Source organism: Astyanax mexicanus, chromosome 2 (genome assembly GCF_023375975.1).
Source record: "Astyanax mexicanus isolate ESR-SI-001 chromosome 2, AstMex3_surface, whole genome shotgun sequence".
Taxonomy (NCBI): Eukaryota; Metazoa; Chordata; class Actinopteri; order Characiformes; family Acestrorhamphidae; genus Astyanax; species Astyanax mexicanus.
Window position 1 is genome coordinate 29,117,635 of NC_064409.1, and position 6,985 is coordinate 29,124,619.

A 6,985-nucleotide genomic window follows, 5' to 3' on the forward strand; every position below is an offset into this window, starting at 1 on the left:
TTGCTAGGCAGTTGCTAACGTATTCCTCATGGTTGCTAAGTGGTTGCTAGAGAGTTGCTATCATTTCTAAAGTGGTTGCTAAGTGGTTGCTAGGCAGTTGCTAACGTTTTCCAGGTGGTTGCTAAGGTGTTGCTAACTGGTTGCTAGGCAGTTGCTAACGTATTACACATGGTTGCTAAGTGGTTGCTAGGCAGTTGCTAACATTTTCCAGGTGGTTGCTAAGATGTTCAGTGGTTGCTAGGCAGTTGCTATGATTTCTAAAGTGGTTGCTAGGCAGTTGCTAACGTTTTCCTAGTGGTTGCTAAGGTGTTGCTAAGCGGTTGCTATGCAGTTGCTATCATTTCGAAAGTGGTTGCTAAGTGGTTGCTAGGCAGTTGCTAACGTTTTCTTAGTGGTTGCTAAGGTGTTGCTAAGTGGTTGCTAGGCAGTTGCTATCGTTTCTAAAGTGGTTGCTAAGTGGTTGCTAGGCAGTTGCTAACCTTTTCCAGGTTGTTGCTAAGTGGTTGCTAGGCAGTTGTTAACATTTTCCAGGTGGTTGCTAAGATGTTGTTAAGTGGTTGCTAGGCAGTTGCTATAATTTCTAAAGTGGTTGCTAGGCTGTTGCTAACGTTTTCCTAGTGGTTGCTAAGGTGTTGCTAAGCGGTTGCTAGGTAGTTGCTATCATTTCTAAAGTGGTTGCTAAGTGGTTGCTAGGCAGTTGCTAACGTTTTCCTAATGGTTGCTAAGGTGTTGCTAAGTGGTTGCTAGGAATTTGCTATCATTTCTAAAGTGGTTGCTAAATGGTTGCTAGGCAGTTGCTAACATTTTCCAGGTGGTTGCTAAGGTGTTGCTAACTGGTTGCTATGCAGTTGCCATCATTTCTAAAGTGGTTGCTAAATGGTTGCTAGGCAGTTGCTAACATTTCCCAGGTGGTTGCTAAGGTGTAGCTAACTGGTTGCTAGGCAGTTGCTCTTATTTTTAAAGTAGTTGCTAGGCAGTTGCTAACGTATTCCTCATGGTTGCTAAGTGGTTTCTAGAGAGTTGCTATCATTTCTAAAGTGGTTGCTAAGTGGTTGCTAGGCAGTTGCTAACGTTTTCCAGGTGGTTGCTAAGGTGTAGCTAACTGGTTGCTAGGCAGTTGCCAATGTATTCCACATGGTTGCTAAGTAGTTGCTAAGTGGTTGCTAGGCAGTTGCTAACGTTTTCCAGGTGGTTGCTAAGGTGTTGCTAACTGGTTGCTAGGCAGTTGCTAACGTATTCCACATGGTTGCTAAGTGGGTGCTAGGCAGTTGCTAACATTTTCCAGGTGGTTGCTAAGATGTTGTTAAGTGGTTGCTAGGCAGTTGCTATGATTTCTAAAGTGTTTGCTAGGCAGTTGCTAACGTTTTCCTAGTGGTTGCTAAGGTGTTGCTAAGCGGTTGCTAGGCAGTTGCTATCATTTCTAAAGTGGTTGCTAAGTGGTTGCTAGGCAGTTGCTAACGTTTTCCTAGTGGTTGCTAAGGTGTTGCTAAGTGGTTGCTATGCAGTTGCCATCATTTCTAAAGTTGTTGCTTAATGGTTGCTAGGCAGTTGCTAACGTTTTCCTAGTGGTTGCTAAGGTGTTGCTAAGCGGTTGCTAGGCAGTTGCTATCATTTCTAAAGTGGTTGCTAAGTGGTTGCTAGGCAGTTGCTAACGTTTTCCTAGTGGTTGCTAAGGTGTTGCTAAGTGGTTGCTAGGCAGTTGCTAACGTTTTCCAGGTGGTTGCTAAGGTGGTTGCTAAGCAGTTAATAGGTGGTTGCAAAGCCCTGGCTGGGGTGCCGGGGTGTCCAAACTTTTGACTGATAGCTGCTCCATACAGCAGCTCCTCCATACACTCACAGTACTGGAGGAGCAGGGGAGAGAAGGGGTTCCGTGCGCAGAGCTGCTCGTGTGTGAGATGGAACTCTGGGCCCCCCATTCATTTCTATGGGGCAACTTCGTACGACATTTGTACGAAATCCGTACGACGTATCGTTTCGTAAAGCATATTTTCGGAAAGAACTCACTAAGTTCTATAGACCATCCGAATTTCGTCTTCATATCTCAAAAATTGTGACGTTCACAGCCGTTCAAAAATCTTCTAGTTCATTGTCTATGGAAAAAATGACGTACGTTTACGAAGTTTTTACGAAAACCGTACGATATATCGCTCCAAAAAGCACAAGCAACGTAATTCACTATAGGTCCCACGATCCCTGAAAATTTCGTGATTCTACGTTGAAAGCCCTAGGAGGAGATGCGTTTAACAAAAGTGGGGAATAATAATAATAATAATAATAATAAGAAGAAGATTACGAAGAACAATAAGTTGGCTTTTCCAAGCCAACTTAATAAGAAGATTACGAAGAACAATAAGTTGGCTTTTCCAAGCCAACTTAATAAGAAGATTACGAAGAACAATAAGTTGGCTTTTCCAAGCCAACTTAACTAGAAAAGGTAAAGTTCGTGAACGAACTTTAAGTTGGCTTGGAAAAGAACGCTAATAACGTTAAAAAGTTAAAATGGTTGCTAAACGCTAAATGCCAAAAACACGGAAATCTAAAAATGTTTGGTTAAACGTTGAAATCTAAAAATGTTTGGTTAAACGCTGAAAACTAAAAATGTTTGGTTAAACCCTGAAATCTAAAAACATTTGGATAAATGCTAAAATCTTGAAAGTGGTTGCTAGGCAGTTGCTAACGTCTTACAGGTGGTTGCTAAGCTGTTGCTAAGCGGTTGCTAGTTATTTGCTAATGTATTACACATGGTTGCTAAGTGGTTGCAAGGCGGTTGCTAAACAGTTGCTTACGTTTTCCAGGTGGTGGCTAAAATGTAGCTAACTGGTTGCTAGGCAGTTGCTAACTGGTTGCTAGGCAGTTGCTAACGTTTTCCAGGTGGTTGCTAAGTGGTTCCTAGGCAGTTGCTAATGTTTTCCAAGTGGTTGCTAAGTGGTTGCTAGGCAGTTGCTAACATATTCCAGGTGGTTGCTAGGCAGTTGCTAAGTGGTTGCTAGGCAGTTGCTAACGTTTTCCAAGTGGTTGCTAGGCAGTTGCTAAGTGGTTGCTAGGCAGTTGCTAACGTTTTCCAGGTGGTTGCTAAGTGGTTGCTAGGCAGTTGCTAACATATTCCAGGTGGTTGCTAGGCAGTTGCTAAGTGGTTGCTAGGCAGTTGCTAACGTTTTCCAGGTGGTTGCTAAGTGGTTGCTAGGCAGTTGCTAACGTATTCCAGGTGGTTGCTAGGCAGTTGCTAAGTGGTTGCTAGGCAGTTGCTAACATTTTCCAGGTGGTTGCTAAGTGGTTGGTAGGCAGTTGCTAACGTTTTCCAGGTGGTTGCTAAATGGTTGCTAGGCAGTTGCTAACGTTTTCCAGGTGGTTGCTAGGCAGTTGCTAAGTGGTTGCTAGGCAGTTGCTAACGTTTTCCAAGTGGTTGCTAGGCAGTTGCTAAGTGGTTGCTAGGCAGTTGCTAACATTTCCCAGGTGGTTGCTAAGTGGTTGCTAGGTAGTTGCTAACATATTCCAGGTGGTTGCTAGGCAGCTGCTAAGTGGTTGCTAGGCAGTTGCTAACATTTTCCAGGTGGTTGCTAAGTGGTTGCTAGGCAGTTGCTAACGTTTTCCAGGTGGTTGCTAGGCAGTTGATAAGTGGTTGCTAGGCAGTTGCTAACGTTTTCCAAGTGGTTGCTAGGCAGTTGCTAATTGGTTGCTAGGCAGTTGCTAACGTTTTCCAGGTGGTTGCTAAGTGGTTGCTAGGCAGTTGCTAACGTTTTCCAGGTGGTTGCTAAGTGGTTGCTAGGCAGTTGCTAACGTTTTCCAGGTGGTTGCTAAGTGGTTGCTAGGCAGTTGCTAACGTTTTCCAGGTGGTTGCTCAGTGGTTGCTAGGCAGTTGCTAACGTTTTCCAGGTGGTTGCTAAGTGGTTGCTAGGCAGTTGCTAACGTATTCCAGGTGGTCGCTAGGCAGTTGCTAAGTGGTTGCTAGGCAGTTGCTAACGTTTTCCAAGTGGTTGCTAGGCAGTTGCTAAGTGGTTGCTAGGCAGTTGCTAACGTTTTCCAAGTGGTTGCTAGGCAGTTGCTAAGTGGTTGCTAGGCAGTTGCTAACGTTTTCCAGGTGGTTGCTAAGTGGTTGCTAGGCAGTTGCTAACATTTTCCAGGTGGTTGCTAGGCAGTTGCTAAGTTGTTGCTAGGCAGTTGCTAACGTTTTCCAGGTGGTTGCTAAGTGGTTGCTAGGCAGTTGCTAACGTTTTCCAGGTGGTTGCTAAGGTGTTGTTAAGTGGTTGCTAGGCAGTTGCTAACGTTTTCCAGGTGGTTGCTAAGGTGGTTGCCAAGCAGTTAATAGGTGGTTGCTAAGCCCTGGCTGGGGTGCCGGGGTGTCCAAACTTTTGACTGATAGCTGCTCCATACAGCAGCTCCTCCATACACTCACAGTACTGGAGGAGCAGGGGAGAGAAGGGGTTCCGTGCGCAGAGCTGCTCGTGTGTGAGATGGAACTCTGGGCCCCCCATTCATTTCTATGGGAAAACTTCGTACGACAATTGTACGAAAACCGTACGTCGTATCACTTCGCAACCTTCTATTAATTTAAAGATCTCGATAAGATCTATAAGCTCGCTGAATTTGGTGTTCGTATCTCAAAAATTGTGGCGGTTACGGACGTTTAAAATTTCGCCCCATTCATTCCTATGGGAAAAAAACGCGTACGTTTACGAAGTTTTTACGAAAACCGTACGATATATTGCTTCAAAAAGCACAAGCAACCTGAACCGCTATAGGTCCTACGATACTGTAAAATTTCGTGGTTCTACGTCAAAAGCTGTAGGAGGAGTAGCGTACAACAAAAAAAGCGCGGAATAATAATAATAAGAAGATTATGAAGAACAATAAGTTGGCTTTTCCAAGCCAACTTAATAATAATAAGAAGACTAGAAAAGGTAAAGTTCGTGAACGAACTTTAAGTTGGCTTGGAAAAGAACGCTAATAACGTTAAAAACTTAAAATGGTTGCTAAGCTTTTTCCGTCTGAAGAGTGTGAAGAGTCATTGATATGCTGTTAACTTTTGGCTAAACGCTAAATGCTAAAAACGCTGAAATCTAAAAACATTTGGTTAAACGCTGAAATCTAAAAACATTTGGTTAAATGTTGAAATCTAAAAACGTTTGGTTAAACGCTGAAATCTAAAAACGTTTGGTTAAACGCTGAAATCTAAAAACGTTTGATTAAACACTGAAATCCAAAAACGCTTGTTTAAATGCTGAAATCGTAAAACATTTGGTTAAACTTTTGATTGCTAATGTGTTGCTAGGCAGTTGCTATCATTTCTGAAAAGGTTGCTAAGCTGTTGCTAGGCAGTTGCTAATGTTTTCCAGGTGGTTGCTAAGCTATTGCTAACTGGATGCTAGGCAATTGCTAACATATACCAGGTAGTTGCTAAGGTGTTGCTAGGTGGTTGCTAGGGTGTTGCTAGGTTGTTGCTAAGGTGTTGCTATGGTATCTGGGGTGGTTGCTAAGATGTTGCTACGTGGTTGCTAGGGTGTTGCTATGGTATCCGGGGTGGTTGCTAAGGTGTCGCTAGGTGGTTGCTAGGGTGTTGCTAGGTGGATGCTAAGGTGTTGCTATGGTATCTGGGGTGGTTGCTAGGGTGGTTGCTAGGTGGATGCTAAGGTGTTGCTATGGTATCTGGGGTGGTTGCTAAGGTGTTTCTAAGTGGTTGCTAGGTGGTTGCTAAGGTGTTGCTATGGTATCCGGGGTGGTTGCTAAGATGTTGCTAGGTGGTTGCTAAGGTGTTTCTATGGTATCTAGGGTGGTTGCTTAGGTGTTTCTAGGTGGTTGCTAGGTGGTTGCTAAGGTGTTGCTATGGTATCCGGGGTGGTTGCTAAGATGTTGCTAGGTGGTTGCTAAGGTGTTTCTATGGTATCTGGGGTGGTTGCTAAGATGTTGCTAGGTGGTTGCTAAGGTGTTTCTATGGTATCTAGGGTGGTTGCTAAGGTGTTTCTAGGTGGTTGCTAAGGTGTTGCTATGGTATCCGGGGTGGTTGCTAAGATGTTGCTAGGTGGTTGCTAAGGTGTTGCTATGGTATCTGGGGTGGTTGCTAAGGTGTTTCTAGGTGGTTGCTAGGTGGTTGCTAAGGTGTTGCTATGGTATCCGGGGTGGTTGCTAAGATGTTGCTAGGTGGTTGCTAAGGTGTTGCTATGGTATCTGGGGTGGTTGCTAAGGTGTTTCTAAGTGGTTGCTAGGTGGTTGCTAAGGTGTTGCTATGGTATCCGGGGTGGTTGCTAAGATGTTGCTAGGTGGTTGCTAAGGTGTTTCTATGGTATCTAGGGTGGTTGCTAAGGTGTTTCTAGGTGGTTGCTGGGTGGTTGCTAAGGTGTTGCTAAGGTATCCGGGGTGGTTGCTAAGATGTTGCTAGGTGGTTGCTAAGGTGTTGCTATGGTATCTGGGGTGGTTGCTAAGGTGTTTCTAGGTGGTTGCTAGGTGGTTGCTAAGGTGTTGCTATGGTATCCGGGGTGGTTGCTAAGATGTTGCTAGGTGGTTGCTAAGGTGTTGCTATGCGGTTGCTAAGGTGTTGCTATGGTATCTGGGGTGGTTGCTACGGTGTTGCTAGGTGGTTGCTAAGGTGTTGCTATGGTATCCGGGGTGGTTGCTAAGGTGTTGCTAGGTGGTTGCTAAGGTGTTGCTAGGTGGTTGCTAAGGTGTTGCTATGGTATCTGGGGTGGTTGCTAAGGTGTTGCTAGGTGGTTGCTAGGTGGTTGCTAAGGTATTGCTAGGTGGTTGCTAAGGTGTTGCTATGGTAACCGGGGTGGTTGCTAAGGTGTTGCTAGGTGGTTGCTAAGGTGTTGCTATGGTATCTGGGGTGGTTGCTAAGGTGTTGCTAGGTGGTTGTTAGGCAGTTGCTATCATTTCTAAAGTGGTTGCTAAGTGGTTGCTAGGCAGTTGCTAACGTTTTCCTAATGGTTGCTAAGGTGTTGGTAAGTGGTTGCTAGGCTGTTGCTATCATTTCTAAAGTGGTTGCTAGGCAGTT

General features: G+C 44.6%; 1 long non-coding RNA gene across 3 annotated transcripts; it reads left to right on the forward strand.

Annotated features, from left to right (window-relative positions):
* Positions 1 to 4,878: 4,878 nt before the first annotated feature.
* Positions 4,879 to 6,550, forward strand: LOC125798673 (uncharacterized). 3 transcript variants are annotated; one of them, XR_007437484.1, is made up of 6 exons: positions 4,879 to 5,561; positions 5,801 to 5,854; positions 5,909 to 5,952; positions 6,061 to 6,179; positions 6,245 to 6,308; positions 6,439 to 6,550. It is a non-coding gene; the product is annotated as an uncharacterized LOC125798673 (long non-coding RNA). The 3 variants fall into 3 exon arrangements; XR_007437478.1 differs by lacking the exon at positions 4,879 to 5,561 and having other exon boundaries at positions 5,791 to 5,854; XR_007437490.1 differs by lacking the exons at positions 4,879 to 5,561; positions 5,801 to 5,854; positions 5,909 to 5,952; positions 6,061 to 6,179 and adding exons at positions 5,779 to 5,800; positions 5,963 to 6,060.
* Positions 6,551 to 6,985: the final 435 nt, after the last annotated feature.